Source organism: Bacillus rossius, unplaced genomic scaffold, assembly GCF_032445375.1.
Source record: "Bacillus rossius redtenbacheri isolate Brsri unplaced genomic scaffold, Brsri_v3 Brsri_v3_scf493, whole genome shotgun sequence".
In the NCBI taxonomy this organism is placed as follows: Eukaryota; Metazoa; Arthropoda; class Insecta; order Phasmatodea; family Bacillidae; genus Bacillus; species Bacillus rossius.
The window spans coordinates 1-16,203 of NW_026962693.1; the positions used below are offsets into that span (position 1 = coordinate 1).

The following is a 16,203-nucleotide window of genomic DNA, read 5'->3' on the forward strand; positions in this document are numbered from 1 at the left end:
TCAGAGAGACCAACCAAACATGGACACCAGAAGGTATTGAAGTCCCTACAAGCCACGACGCGGTGCCGCCCCAGCCAGGGTACGGCCCTATACGCCGTGGCCCCCCCCGCCCCCACCGCATCACTCCGAGGAATGACACGATGAGGGCGGGAGCCTAATGGTTAACCTGACTGTAATTAGGTTCTGAATGCTGGCCTACAGTTTGTGCACAATCCCTGTTGTGTGCAAGACCAGGCCTGGGCAGGGGTGTATTTCCCACTCCTCTTTAAGATTTATGATAGTTAGGGGAGTGAATTTAAACATTAATGTAGAAGTGCCAGTTGTTGTGGCCATGCATTATTACAAAGAACAAGCACCAGATAAATTGAAAGTAAAAAGGGTGGCAGCCTTAGGGGCACTAAAGGCCTGCTCATGACAGGACCCTTACCACCCAGTCACCTCAGGTCAGTCCCGCACACACACTTGGGGGCCTTCCTACCACAGATGCTAGATGTTAAATTGGCATAGTAGCCAATGCAAGGATAAATCTTGTAAACAAGCATTCAGTTATTGCTGTTGAGAAGTAGAAGTTAAGGTTGAGAACAGACTTTGGCACTGGCCTTCAACTTTGCAAATCTAAGCATGCCTTAAATACTTCATGTTACACTTGGGAAAGGAAATGAATGAAGATACACAGCAGAGAAATAAAAATTATACAGAGGGTCTAACCCTCACAAACTTAAATAATGATCAAACCTGTAAGAGAAAAGAGAAACATACATAGCACTGAAAAAGAAAATTAATGAAAAATAAAAAAATAAAAAAATTAAATTTTTGCTAGAAGAGCTCGCACGAAGCGTTATACAAGGTGTCTAACACCTGCAAACTTAAGATATTTCAAGTAATGATGTTATATGTGGAGTGAAGCTCTGGGCTGAAAACTTTTAAATATTAGACATTGTGCAGAGTATTGATGGAAAACAAGGTGTCTAACACCTGCAAACCTTAAGTAACATCATTGTAGAATACATAAGTTTTAATAAACTACACAAGGTGTCTAACACCCACAAACTTAAAATATCTCAGATGGAGGGGGCAAGCTGTTCAGAAGTAACAAATAATAACAATTTAAAAGAAATGATTGTTTTAGACTATTTAGATAGTATTGTTTACCAGGGAAAATTAGATTGCAGTTTCTTGAAAGGGGTTGTTTTAGGTTGAATGTTGTTTTTATTATTGGGGAGAGGAGAAAGTCATTAGTTTTGAAAGTGATGCTACGATGGGTGGTTTAGGTGAATTTTACTGTATTGTGTGTTAGGTAGGATGTTCAAATGTAATTAGTTGTGTGGTAGTGTTTACTATTTGTTACAAGTGTTTGGGATATTATTTGGCATTTGATTTAGTAAGTCAGAGGTTAAAAGTGTGCTATTTTACTAGTGGTTTTTGTATATGGGATTAGAAGAAGTTTGAAATTATTGAACTGAGGGGTGATTTATTTAGGTGTCTGGTGATGCTGTTGTTTTATATTTGTGTTTTATGGCAGTGTTAAGCAGGTGCACTAGGTCAGGGGGGAATTATTGTAATTAAATGCATATGGCTCTATTTTAATTGTGATTTAGGTGTTGAGTTGTGGTGAGGTGGCTGCTAATGATGCATGACTATTTTAGAAGCAGAGGCAGATTGAAGTGTGTTGAGAGGGGGAGATTCAGGTTAATTGTTATTATTGGGGATGGGAGAAAATAAATCATTAAACTGGGGAGTGATGTTACGACGGGTGGGTTTAGGTGAGTTTAACAATATTGAGAGTAAGGCGGGTCATACATGTGTAATTAGTTTTGTGGGTGATGTTTACTAAGAGTTACAAGTGCTTGGGTTATTGTGTGGCATTTTAATTAATAAGTTAGAGGTTGAAAGTGTGCTATTTTGACTAGTGGTTTGTATATATGGTATTAGAAGAAGTTTGTTATTATTAAACCGAGGAGTGATTTATTTTAGGTGTCTGTTGTTGCTGTTATATTAATTGTACGTTATTGTGCTGGAGACAAAAATGTTAGGAAAGTTTACAATGTCAGGGGGAATTATAGTTAGTGACCGCATGTGGCTCTATGGGGAGTGCATTATATTAGGTGACTGGTGTTTTATTTCTTTTTTATGGCAGTGGCTGCATATGTGCTATTAAGTTTACAAATTCATAGGGAAATTATTGTTATTAAACGTGTGTGGCTCTATTTTAATTGTGAGTTAGGTGTGGTGTTGTGCTGGGGTGGCTATTAATGGTGCATGACTATTGTGGAAGCAGGAACAGTGGCAAATTTAACTGTGGTGTAAAATAGGTAGATATTATTATTGCGTGGTGGAGATTGCAAGTGTGAACAATGATGGCATTCAGGCATGATTGATACTTCCTGGTAGGGTGGGGGGCAAAAGCGTCCTCGTCAACTAAATCTAGGGGTCCAACCACAACATTATCGGTCCAACACTTAGACGTCCGCACACAAACACACATTGGCACACGACAGGGCCCGGACAGGCACCCTGCTCCCACGCTGATCCCGCGGCGGAGTGCTGGGGCACTCGGGCCTCTGCTTCAGTTTTCTGCAGAGGGGCTCACAAGTCCCCCCTTCCACCGGTGATCCAACGGTGGGAGGCTGGTGCCTCCATGGCCATCTACTTCTGTGTTCAGCGGGGAGGGCACCTGCGTCCCTCCCCTTCCACCGGTGGTCCAACGGTGGAGCGCTGGTGCGCTCCGGCAGCACTTCTGTTTTCGTCGGGGGGGCTCTCAGGTCCCCCCCTTCCACCGGTGGTCCAACGGTGGGGGGCTGGTGCCCCCAGCGGTGCGGCGCCGAGTGGCCGATTGTTGGGGCACGAACCACGGTGTTGCGGGCACCGCGGCTCCAGCGCCCGGGGCCCACATCATGGTTGTGGTCCTGGTCTGCCCCTTGGTCGACGACCACCTTGTCCTCTCCCACGGCCACGACCCCGGACTGCGGGGGCCTGGTCTGGGGACTGGTTGCGGGTTGGCAGGCGGCGCCTCCACCTGGTACTGACGGTGGCCCGTGACGTGCTCGGTGTAGATGTCACGGGACCACCTGATGACGTCAGGACACCATGAGGTGCCGCATCTTCCGTGCGTACCTCCAGCGGACACGTAACTGCTGGAGGACGTAGTCGTTGCACGGGTCCCAGGATCCGAGGGACCCGACAACGAGGGGCCTCGTTGAAAACTGTGTAGCCCTGCGCAGTCAGTGTGTCTGCCAACCCCTGGTATTTCGTCGTCTTTGTGGTCCGCACGAGATCCAAAGCCTGGCTCCGGTTCTCGAACGGGACCGCGACATCCACTATGGAGATCTTCTTCCTGGGCTCGTCCACGACCACCAGGTCAGGGACGGAGCAAGGACCCGGTGTGGGGCACGGCACGGTTCACCCGCACCTCCACGCCCGGGTCCCTCGGGATGGCAGCGGCCAGCCTGTGCAGCACCGAGTTGTGGCGGTGCTGCCAGGCGGCGGAGTGGCGGCCGCAGTGGTTGAGGACGTGCGGCAGCGTCTCGTTGGGGTGAAGACACCGCCGGCACATCTTGTTCCTCGCTGGTCCTCGCAGAGCTCCATTCAGGGGCACCACGTTGAGACGTGCCCTGTGAATGAAGCGCCATTCTGCGAAGCGAGTAAACTTGCCATCCCGGAGGAAGTGGGAGCTGGCGGGGTTCCCGGGAGACCGGTTCCATGGCCTTCCCCTGATCTGGAAGGGCCACGAGTCTCCTTCTGTACTCCTGGCGCCGGGCCGTGGCCCAGACGCCGGTAGACTTGGGGAGCGTGCCCCGGGACCGACCAGGATGCGGCCCGCGGCACTTTCAGGTGCGGGGATTTCCATCTGGACCTCCTGGAGCTCCTCACTCCAGCGCCATTTCGTTCCTGTGCTCTTCTTGAGGCGCCTTCCTGCACTTCGTGTGAAGGTCCAGTGGTTCCCCAGGGCGCCACCATCACGGTTGAACTCGCCCCTCGGTCTCCCCGTTGAGGAACCCCACCATGTCATCTTTCGAAATTTCCTGCTTGCCCAGCTTCTGCTTTGTTGTCTGGAACAAGCTGGCCCACGCCAAGTCTTTTACGTCAGGGTCCTTGCACGTCAGGAGCCTGTAGCCATGCGTGACCGTGGCCAAGTCACACATGTCTGCGAGTGGGAGGAGACCAGCTCCCCCCCTCATGCGTTGGGGCGTGGACGATGAGCGGGAGTGGCACGCAAGGGGAGGTGCATCCACTCCTTGCAGTACTTCTTCATCTTCTTGTCGAACCGCGTCACCACAGCTTTCCTGACGCGGCCTCCCCTCAAGATGAATTGCAGCCTCGACTGGAGGAATGTCGAGACTGCGTTGATCTTCTGCCAGGGGGGCGAGGAGACTGGCGTGGATCTTGTCGAGATCTGCCCCCATGGCTTCCACTTCTTGCTCGGGGCGACTGGGCATTCCGGTAACCTGTCGAAACACCCAGGTGACGATACGTGTCGCCCTCAGCGAGTGCGGCGATCGGGACCCCGGCAACCTGCATCACGGTGGGTTGCACCCCAGGTTGCGCTCCAGGCTGGCGCATCACCCGGCGACCGGTCCTGCAGTCTATGTGAAGTGATGCGCATTTTCTGGGCTTGAAGCGCAAGCCGGCCCAGTTACCGGCCTCGTTGACCCCATCCAGCAGGGTCTGCAGGCTCTCGGGGTCCCGCCCGATGAGGACGATGTCATCTGCGTAGGCGAGGATGGCGTGGTGGTGCTCGAGGACAGAGTAGCCCAACTCTTCCTCCCTTCTGGCGGCCGTCCTCAGCACTGCCTCCATGCTGAGGTTGAAGAGAATGGGGCTGAGGGGACAGCCCTGACGGACGCCAGCACGGATCGGGATCTCCTCCGTGAAGCCATCCTCGGAACGGACCCGTGTCGTCCCGCCGTGGTACAGGTCCGCGATGAGGGCACGCAGCGTCTCGGGTACCCTCATCTCTGTGAGCGAGTGCTGGATGTACGCGTGCGGGATGGACCCGAACGCGTTGGCGAGATCCAGCCAGGCGATGGCGACCTCGCGTTTCTTCGCCCTGCAGTCATCCAGGATGGACTGCAGGACAAAGTTGTGCTCCAAGCAGCCCTCGTACTCCATGAAGCCCTTCTGCTGCTTGGAGATGCGCCCCGTCCGGGCAGCCCACGCGCCCAGGCGGGCAGCGACCACCGACAGGAACAGCTTGGGAAATGGTGGTGCTGAGCGCAATCGGACGCCAGTTGTCTGGGACGTCCTTGTCGCCATCCTTGTAGATGAGGACCGTGTTGGACCTCTTCCACGATCCGGGGACACGATTGTGGGCGTGCACTGCGGTGTAGAGGGCCGCAAGCACGTGGCAACCTGGGTCAGCCCTCTTCAACAAATTGTACCTGATGCCATCCTGCCCAGGTGCCGTGTTCTTGGTGCGGGCGAGCTTCTTCGCGACCTCCCTGGTGGTGAATGGTCTGGCCAGCTCGTCCACTTCCTCCTCTGTCGGATCATCGTGTGCCAGTGCGCAACCTGCAGGCGTGGGACCCACTTCGTAGCCATGGTCCTGAGAATGTCTCTGTGAAGTGGTCCTGCAGGCGGGCTCCCGCAATCCGGCAATAGGGAGACTCTGTTTCCAGGATCTCCTGCATCGCCTTCTTGGGGTTTGGCCCTGTACAATTTCTGGATCTAGGCGGCGGCCTCCCCGTCAAATGCAAATGCCGGCCGCCGCCTGCGGCTGGCGGGCGGGGTTGCCGGGCCCTCTCCGGCCCACCCCTCGCTCCTTCGCCACCCCCTGGAGCACGTGCCGCGCCCCCCTCTTCTTCTCGTACCTTGAGGGGCGACGACAAACTCCGTGTACTCGTCGCAGACGTGCTCCAGGGATTCCCAGTCTTCCTCGGCTGCCGAGATCCGAGCCCATCCACTCCAGCTGGACTTGGCTGGGCCGGACCTCGGGTTCGCCGTCTTCTCCTTCGTCTTCCGAGGCGGACTGGTGGTCTGCCGCCTCTGCTGGGCGTCCTCGGACCTGGTGGCGGTTCTCCCTGGGCTGCTGGCCGTGACGCGCCCGGGGGACCTCCTCTCGTACCTCCCGGGCATTCTGGGTGGGCAGCCCCACGCCAGGACCAGACAGCTCCCGCGCGGCCGGGGGAGGCCGCACCCTCCCCCCGACCACGCCCACAGTTGGCTCCACCGGCGCCGGCACCTCCGCCTGCACCGCCGCGTCGGCAGCCTCCTGCTCTGGGGCGACGTCATCCTCCGTCTGCGTCCCCATCTCACATCTTCCTGGCAGCTCCTCATCATGGTCTGGATCAGTTTGGGTTCCTCCCTCCGAGTGCAGGAGTGGGAACCTGATGAGGTGGGGCTGGCACCACGTGCAACTCCGGGTGCAGTCCGCTGCTCAGGTGTGCTTCCCCCAGGAGACATACTGGGGGCATCTCCGGTCTGCCAGTCCCTGGGTGGCAGACCCTCTCCTCTCTCCTCCTCTACTCCGATGCACTCCTGCTCCGGCGCCGGCGCTGGGACATCCTCCCGTTCGGTATAGGAGGGGACGGCACGCCGGGCCTGGTGATGGCCTCGGGTGCAGCGGCAGCATTCTGGACAGAAGCTGGGCCGCCTCCTCCTCGTTGGTGGTCACCTGCGGGGAGCGCAGGTGCCGGAGTCCCTTTGGGTGCCGGTGATCCAGGGAGGGGGTGTCGTGCGGAGCGACAGTGACAGCTTCTTCCTGCGGCACAGAAACAAAGCCTCCCTCCCCGTTGCATCGTCGCGCGCCGGCGTGACGGGTCCAGGTGATGTCCGTCTCTTCTTCCTGGGGGGGCAAAACAACACATGTCTCCTGGCCTTCCTCTCGTGCAGGCGGAGAGAGACGGTGGGAGGGACCAGGCACCGGAGACGGCAGCCGCGGCGGCAACGGCCGGGGCTGCGGATCATCAGCGTCTTCATCTGAGGAGCGCCGTGCCTCCCGCCGGGCCACACGAGCAGGTGGAGTCCGTGCTGGCGCGCCCAGGCCTGCCTCTCGCGCCTGGCGTGCCGCGAGTCTCCGCACCTCAGCTCTGTGGACGTTGGCAACGTGGTTCTGAGCCACCCTCAGCGGATATCCAGCGCCCGAAAATGCGGAAGCACAGAACCTGCAGCGGAACTCCACCGCAGTCACCTCTGGGTGGTGTCGCTTCATGTGCTTCCACATGTCCGACCATGCTGAATACCGCCCCCGGATCCTCAGCCCGAAGCCATGCGTCCCACAGAGGATGCACGTCAACTCGGCCGGTAGTGGCACCGGCACGCGCAGGCACCCCGGCTCACCCGGGTCACGCACCAAGGACACCATCTCCCGAACGGCAACCCTCTCATCCTCCTCCTCATCATCAGACGCGAGATCCGAGTCCGTACCATCCGCCTCCGGCAGCGCCGGCTCGATGCCCCGGCCCGGGTGCACCGTCTCAAAATGCAGCCTTGCTGCCCTCAGGGGACCGGATCTCTTCGTGCGGCCTACAAATCTCACAGCGAAACCATAGCCCCGCAGAGTCATGCGCCCGGCGCACATGCGCCGCCAGATCAGCCAGTCGTCCGAAGACAGACCCGAACTGCTGAAGCCGCACACACGCAGGGCACTGGATCTCCTCTGGGGCCGGCAACGCAACGAAGCTGGGACGCACGGGCATCCTGAAAAACACTTACACTAACAAAAAGAGAACAACACAGCCGCACAGCAGCAAACAACTAGATCTGTAAAAGAACAATATATACAAACTCTTATAACAAGATAACACTAAGGGTATGTATAGAGTACCCTGAAAAATAAGGAAACAATAGACTCTGAAAATATAACAATTAACCACCTAACAATATATAGAACTCTACTAAAGTATAAACTCTGAAAGGTAAATAAAACTCTACTTAAAACTAATCAGGTACAGGCCACTAAAAAGAAAATATCACAAGTCACAATCGGTGGGGCTGCTACTTGGTAAACCAAGAAGCAACAGTCAAATCCGGGGGTGCAGCGGCAAGCCGAGTGCCGGGCTAAGAAGTCAGGCACTCTTCTCCTGGGCAGCTGTAACAGACAAGCGACGACCGCTTCTGGAGCAGTTCGCTGTCCTGAGAAGAACTACACAGGCGGCTCAAGACACTACAAGGTCACTGGTTGTGCCCTAGGTTTCTGGAACACTAGGGGGGTGTACAAATGTGTCAAGGGCTGGGCCTTACAACACAAGTACACTAGAGTGCTGGAAGGAGCAAAACACAACAACAGAACACTTACAAAAGTCGCAACACAAATACTAGCACAACACAGACAAGAGACAGTTACTCACTTACCGATCAGCAACTACAAAGGAAACAAATATACAAACAAATAAGACAGGTACAGGTGCTTGAAACTAATTAATTAAATAAATATGGTTGAGGTGATGCTATAAGAATGTAAATGGAATTAAGTTAAAAGATTCAACAGCAAGATTTGAGATGTATTGGTTAATTACTATGGATAAAAATGAAAAGGGAAATATATTAAATCTGCAAGAAAATTAAGGAATATTCAATTAATTAAATAAATATTATAATAATAATAGATAGATATATTCAATAAGTATTACTTTAATTACCAATTAATAGTTACTCTGAAAACAATATGGCGTATTTAATCAGCAAGGTAAATATAGAAATAAATAGTACTTTAATTTATTTTAGCTAATTCGAAAGAAAGCAATATGGCGGATTCAAGCACAAAAACAAGTCACTGAACAATTACAATAAACACAAGACAAACACAACACTCAACCCCTGGTGTGCATATCCATGGACACGAACAGGAAAGTCACATGCGAAGCATCTGTGAAGAAGAAGGAAGTTGAAAAATGGCGACCGACCTCGCTAAATAACTCACCCACGAGGTCGCGAAAAACTGAATTTAAAGTTAAGCAGACAAAATACACTGAAACTATTAATGGGAAAAATTAAATCTCTGAATATGGAATTATTTACTGCCCCTAGTTATGAATTCAAATCAGAATTAAACACGATTACACTAGATATGCCTGGGCACAAGGCAATATAATTATCGCGAGCAAAGTGAATTTAAGCCAAAATAAATACAGAAATTACTTTAAATGTTGAACAATTGAATTATTAATATGGGAAAATTGAGAGACAGGCAAAAAACTTAACAGAAACTATAGGATGCACACAGATTATTCACAAGGGACTGTCGGGCCATTGAACACACACAGTCAGGAGACAGGACAAAAACAATTACACAGGCTCAAGAAAAACAAGATACACCTTGGGAAGGGGTTCCAAAGGCCTTTAGGGGCGACGATCTTCGACTGTAGTTACGCGACTCGCCTTGAAGGTATTAGTTAAATTGAGGAAAAATTAAATGTGGTATTTGCCCGAGCTAAAAAATTCAAACACAAGGGCGAGACTGTGGGTAGAAGTTAAATGTTAAACAGCAAGATCAAGTACAGGTATTAATTAAATGTGGTTATTTAAATATAGGAACTGCAGTAAAAAGATTGACTCTAATTTAATATATATATGAAAAGCAACTAAATATTATTCGGAAAAATGTATTACTGAAAAAGAATTTAAATAAACAAAATTATTTTGGGGTGAACAGTAAAAGCTACGAGTCACGAATGCAAGTTACAGTCGGGAACCTGAAATGGGGCTTACATAACAAAACACTGAGTTGCAGGAATTACTAGGTGATAGTTTGGCACTTGGAAAATTAAAGGCGAGATAGGTAGTTACTTTACTTTAACAGGTACAAAAAGCTATGCAGATATTAACAAATTAAATGTAACAGTTAAACTTTAAATGTTTGCAATAAAAGATGGCCGCGATTAACGAATTTAATTCAAATAAACAAACAACAAATGGCCAGACAAATAGAAATTCAAATAATTAATGCAAGATGGCCGAAAGCTTGCAGAAAGAAAACAAGTAAATAAACAAGATGGCCACAAGAACTTACTTAAAAACAAAACACAAGTGCCAGACTACCACCTACCTTATCTCCATGTAGTTCCCCATGTCCTCCCTAGGCGCAGCAGCAGTCGATCCATCCTCGGAACTGCTGGAAGTATGGTCGTTTCGTGCCGGAGTGAATACAGCACGAACACCTCTGCGACGATCTTTTCTTGAGCACAGTTATTTAACTAATCACTTCTCGGGGCTAGATCATTAAGCTGATAAGAACAGATACTACACTTTGATCTTAGCCAAAAGGCCGAGAAGCGATAACAATCCTAATGAACCAGGAGCTATATGGCCCTATTACTAAATCAAATGCTATAACAAGGTCTACTGACTTCCATAAAACGACTGTACACTTTCGACGAGCCGTCATACTCTACACCACACATGCACAAGCATGGTCTGTACATTGATAATATCTTCAATACAGTGACACGAGGTATTACAATCCAAATGAATCACTATTCACCAGCAATAAACAAAAAACTTGGTATATCCATAACAACGCTCTTTACAATTACCGTACTTTCCACTTGCTGCAGCACAAGCTGGTCCCTTAGATTAACTGCAGTTTCAATAAGGCAAGATGATTCTCATGGGAGAGTTGACTTTATACATTACATTTTAATTGTCAATATAATTTTATCTAACAGATATTTAACGTTGCCTAAGCAATGTGCCCCCATGCTGGCATGCACTAGGCAGTGGCCAGCAGGGTCAATCGCACTCCCCGGACCAGGTCCGGGGGCAATCCGTCACAAAAAATGCTGCCAAGACAAAGTGTAGAAGAATCGCAGATACTACACTTCGATCTTAGCCAAAAGGCCGAGAAGCGATACTACACTCTGATCTTAGCCGAAAGGCCGAGAAACATCCCTTAAAATACACATCAAAATTAATATTGCACATTGTAAAACTCCATTAACCAAACACATGTAGTTCAACAGATAAAAAAAAAGTCAATACAATTCATACAATATTAACATGAGTAATGAATAACAATAATAGTAATAAAAGGTTTCACAACAAGCCTTAACCACACACTTACATAAACTCACGCATCGACATGACAAAATACATTTTCAATACATCATCATTATTATCATTTAACACTGCCTAATTGTTTAATTATATTGAATTTTTTCTCACACAGCTAAATTTATTAAACATCACAACAAGCACTACATTGTATGATAAAATAAAATAATTAATTCCTATTATTCTGCACACAAAATTGCTAAGTTCCCTACATGTTCTCGCATTCCAAGTTCGTCCCTTGGGCATCCTTGTAGTTCCTGTTCGGCCGCCCCTGGCAGCACCTACTGGATCAGCTTTCTCTTCCTCTTCATTTGTTGAATGTACACACGACTTTTCTGTATTGTCTCTGCACTTGGGCACATTACATTACAACAATCATTTTTTCACTATCATCCATTCTTACAAGTGGTAACAATGTTTATTACATTTAAAACAAACTTAAAGTTTATTACATTTTGTGGTGGGCCGATCCCGGTGGTACTGCAATACCGGGCCAACCCGCGGCGGAGGTGGGCAAGCCCCTAGCACTCCGCCCTGTTCCAAAAATCAGTTTAATATTCTGGTCCTGCGATGCAGGACGTATCAGATATTAAGCTGATAAGAACAGATACTACACTTTGATCTTAGCCAAAGGCCGAGAAGCGATAACAATCCTAATGAACCAGGAGCTATATGGGCTCCCTATTACTAAATCAAATGCTATAACAAGGTCTACTGACTTCCATAAAACGACTGTACACTTTCGACGAGCCGTCATACTCTACACCACACATGCACAAGCATGGTCTGTACATTGATAATATCTTCAATACAGTGACACGAGGTATTACAATCCAAATGAAACACTATTCACCAGCAATAAAACAAAAAACTTGGTATATCCATAACAACGCTCTTACAATTACCGTACTTTCCACTTGCTGCAGCACAAGCTGGTCCCTTAGATTAACTGCAGTTTCAATAAGGCAAGAATGATTCTCATGGGAGAGTTGACTTTATACATTACTTTTAATTGTCAATATAATTTTATCTAAACAGATATTTAAACGTTGCCTAAGCAATGTGCCCCCATGCTGGCATGCACTAGGCAGTGGCCAGCAGGGTCAATCGCACTCCCCGGACCAGGTCCGGGGGCAATCCGTCACAAAAAAATGCTGCCAAGACAAAGTGTAGAAGAATCGCAGATACTACACTTCGATCTTAGCCAAAAGGCCGAGAAGCGATACTACACTCTGATCTTAGCCGAAAGGCCGAGAAACATCCTTAAAATACACATCAAAATTAATATTGCACATTGTAAAAACTCCATTAACCAAACACATGTAGTTCAACAGATAAAAAAAAGTCAATACAATTCATACAAATATTAACATGAGTAATGAATAACAATAATAGTAATAAAAGGTTTCACAACAAGCCTTAACCACACACTTACATAAACTCACGCATCGACATGACAAAATACATTTTCAATACATCATCATTATTATCATTTAACACTGCCTAATTGTTAATTATATTGAATTTTTTCTCACACAGCTAAATTTATTAAACATTCACAACAAGCACTACATTGTATGATAAAATAAAATAATTAATTCCTATTATTCTGCACACAAAATTGCTAAGTTCCTACATGTTTCTCGCATTCCAAGTTCGTCCTTGGGCATCCTTGTAGTTCCTGTTCGGCCGCCCCTGGCAGCACCTACTGGATCAGCTTTCTCTTCCTCTTCATTTGTTGAATGTACACACGACTTTTCTGTATTGTCTCTGCACTTGGGCACATTACATTACAACAATCAATTTTTCACTATCATCCATTCTTACAAGTTGGTAACAATGTTTATTACATTTAAAACAAACTTAAAGTTTATTACATTTTGTGGTGGGCCGATCCCGGTGGTACTGCAATACCGGGGCCAACCCGCGGCGGAGGTGGGGCAAGCCCCTAGCACTCCGCCCTGTTCCAAAAATCAGTTTAATATTCTGGTCCTGCGATGCAGGACGTATCAGATATTAAGCTGATAAGAACAGATACTACACTTTGATCTTAGCCAAAAGGCGAGAAGCGATAACAATCCTAATGAACCAGGAGCTATATGGGCTCCCTATTACTAAAATCAAATGCTATAACAAGGTCTACTGACTTCCATAAACGACTGTACACTTTCGACGAGCCCGTTCATACTCTACACCACACATGCACAAGCATGGTCTGTTTACATTGATAATATCTTCAATACAGTGACACGAGGTATTACAATCCAAATGAATCACTATTCACCAGCAATAAACAAAAAACTTGGTATATCCATAACAACGCTCTTACAATTACCGTACTTTCCACTTGCTGCAGCACAAGCTGGTCCCTTAGATTAACTGCAGTTTCAATAAGGCAAGAATGATTCTCATGGGAGAGTTGACTTTATACATTACATTTTAATTGTCAATATAATTTTATCTAAACAGATATTTAACGTTGCCTAAGCAATGTGCCCCCATGCTGGCATGCACTAGGCAGTGGCCAGCAGGGTCAATCGCACTCCCCGGACCAGGTCCGGGGGCAATCCGTCACAAAAAATGCTGCCAAGACAAAGTGTAGAAGAATCGCAGATACTACACTTCGATCTTAGCCAAAAGGCCGAGAAGCGATACTACACTCTGATCTTAGCCGAAAGGCCGAGAAACATCCCTTAAAATACACATCAAAATTAATATTGCACATTGTAAAACTCCATTAACCAAACACATGTAGTTCAACAGATAAAAAAAAGTCAATACAATTCATACAAATATTAACATGAGTAATGAATAACAATAATAGTAATAAAAGGTTTCACAACAAGCCTTAACCACACACTTACATAAACTCACGCATCGACATGACAAAATACATTTTCAATACATCATCATTATTATCATTTAACACTGCCTAATTGTTAATTATATTGAATTTTTTCTCACACAGCTAAATTTATTAAACATTCACAACAAGCACTACATTGTATGATAAAATAAAATAATTAATTCCTATTATTCTGCACACAAAATTGCTAAGTTCCTACATGTTCTCGCATTCCAAGTTCGTCCCTTGGGCATCCTTGTAGTTCCTGTTCGGCCGCCCCTGGCAGCACCTACTGGATCAGCTTTCTCTTCCTCTTCATTTGTTGAATGTACACACGACTTTTCTGTATTGTCTCTGCACTTGGGCACATTACATTACAACAATCAATTTTTCACTATCATCCATTCTTACAAGTTGGTAACAATGTTTATTACATTTAAAACAAACTTAAAGTTTATTACATTTTGTGGTGGGCCGATCCCGGTGGTACTGCAATACCGGGCCAACCCGCGGCGGAGGTGGGGCAAGCCCCTAGCACTCCGCCCTGTTCCAAAAATCAGTTTAATATTCTGGTCCTGCGATGCAGGACGTATCAGATATTAAGCTGATAAGAACAGATACTACACTTTGATCTTAGCCAAAAGGCCGAGAAGCGATAACAATCCTAATGAACCAGGAGCTATATGGGCTCCCTATTACTAAATCAAATGCTATAACAAGGTCTACTGACTTCCATAAACGACTGTACACTTTCGACGAGCCGTCATACTCTACACCACACATGCACAAGCATGGTCTGTACATTGATAATATCTTCAATACAGTGACACGAGGTATTACAATCCAAATGAATCACTATTCACCAGCAATAAACAAAAAACTTGGTATATCCATAACAACGCTCTTACAATTACCGTACTTTCCACTTGCTGCAGCACAAGCTGGTCCCTTAGATTAACTGCAGTTTCAATAAGGCAAGAATGATTCTCATGGGAGAGTTGACTTTATACATTACATTTTAATTGTCAATATAATTTTATCTAAACAGATATTTAACGTTGCCTAAGCAATGTGCCCCCATGCTGGCATGCACTAGGCAGTGGCCAGCAGGGTCAATCGCACTCCCCGGACCAGGTCCGGGGGCAATCCGTCACAAAAAATGCTGCCAAGACAAAGTGTAGAAGAATCGCAGATACTACACTTCGATCTTAGCCAAAAGGCCGAGAAGCGATACTACACTCTGATCTTAGCCGAAAGGCCGAGAAACATCCCTTAAAATACACATCAAAATTAATATTGCACATTGTAAAACTCCATTAACCAAACACATGTAGTTCAACAGATAAAAAAAAGTCAATACAATTCATACAAATATTAACATGAGTAATGAATAACAATAATAGTAATAAAAGGTTTCACAACAAGCCTTAACCACACACTTACATAAACTCACGCATCGACATGACAAAATACATTTTCAATACATCATCATTATTATCATTTAACACTGCCTAATTGTTAATTATATTGAATTTTTTCTCACACAGCTAAATTTATTAAACATTCACAACAAGCACTACATTGTATGATAAAATAAAATAATTAATTCCTATTATTCTGCACACAAAATTGCTAAGTTCCTACATGTTCTCGCATTCCAAGTTCGTCCCTTGGGCATCCTTGTAGTTCCTGTTCGGCCGCCCCTGGCAGCACCTACTGGATCAGCTTTCTCTTCCTCTTCATTTGTTGAATGTACACACGACTTTTCTGTATTGTCTCTGCACTTGGGCACATTACATTACAACAATCAATTTTTCACTATCATCCATTCTTACAAGTTGGTAACAATGTTTATTACATTTAAAACAAACTTAAAGTTTATTACATTTTGTGGTGGGCCGATCCCGGTGGTACTGCAATACCGGGCCAACCCGCGGCGGAGGTGGGGCAAGCCCCTAGCACTCCGCCCTGTTCCAAAAATCAGTTTAATATTCTGGTCCTGCGATGCAGGACGTATCAGATATTAAGCTGATAAGAACAGATACTACACTTTGATCTTAGCCAAAAGGCCGAGAAGCGATAACAATCCTAATGAACCAGGAGCTATATGGGCTCCCTATTACTAAATCAAATGCTATAACAAGGTCTACTGACTTCCATAAACGACTGTACACTTTCGACGAGCCGTCATACTCTACACCACACATGCACAAGCATGGTCTGTACATTGATAATATCTTCAATACAGTGACACGAGGTATTACAATCCAAATGAATCACTATTCACCAGCAATAAACAAAAAACTTGGTATATCCATAACAACGCTCTTACAATTACCGTACTTTCCACTTGCTGCAGCACAAGCTGGTCC

General features: G+C 46.8%; 5 non-coding genes and 4 pseudogenes across 5 annotated transcripts; all 9 read right to left on the reverse strand.

Moving 5' to 3' along the window:
- Positions 1-10,022: 10,022 nt before the first annotated feature.
- Positions 10,023-10,213, reverse strand: LOC134544753 (U2 spliceosomal RNA). Its single transcript, XR_010078020.1, has one exon. It is a non-coding gene; the product is annotated as a U2 spliceosomal RNA (small nuclear RNA).
- A 407-nt stretch (positions 10,214-10,620) lies between these two features.
- On the reverse strand, positions 10,621-10,785 carry LOC134544756 (U2 spliceosomal RNA; annotated as a pseudogene).
- A 656-nt stretch (positions 10,786-11,441) lies between these two features.
- LOC134544763 (U2 spliceosomal RNA) lies at positions 11,442-11,632 on the reverse strand. The gene has a single exon (XR_010078023.1). It is a non-coding gene; the product is annotated as a U2 spliceosomal RNA (small nuclear RNA).
- Positions 11,633-12,042: 410 nt separating this feature from the next.
- Positions 12,043-12,210, reverse strand: LOC134544762 (U2 spliceosomal RNA; annotated as a pseudogene).
- A 656-nt stretch (positions 12,211-12,866) lies between these two features.
- On the reverse strand, positions 12,867-13,059 carry LOC134544764 (U2 spliceosomal RNA). Its single transcript, XR_010078024.1, has one exon. It is a non-coding gene; the product is annotated as a U2 spliceosomal RNA (small nuclear RNA).
- A 415-nt stretch (positions 13,060-13,474) lies between these two features.
- LOC134544757 (U2 spliceosomal RNA) lies at positions 13,475-13,639 on the reverse strand (annotated as a pseudogene).
- A 656-nt stretch (positions 13,640-14,295) lies between these two features.
- On the reverse strand, positions 14,296-14,488 carry LOC134544750 (U2 spliceosomal RNA). Its single transcript, XR_010078019.1, has one exon. It is a non-coding gene; the product is annotated as a U2 spliceosomal RNA (small nuclear RNA).
- Positions 14,489-14,898: 410 nt separating this feature from the next.
- Positions 14,899-15,063, reverse strand: LOC134544758 (U2 spliceosomal RNA; annotated as a pseudogene).
- Positions 15,064-15,719: 656 nt separating this feature from the next.
- On the reverse strand, positions 15,720-15,912 carry LOC134544761 (U2 spliceosomal RNA). Its single transcript, XR_010078022.1, has one exon. It is a non-coding gene; the product is annotated as a U2 spliceosomal RNA (small nuclear RNA).
- Positions 15,913-16,203: the final 291 nt, after the last annotated feature.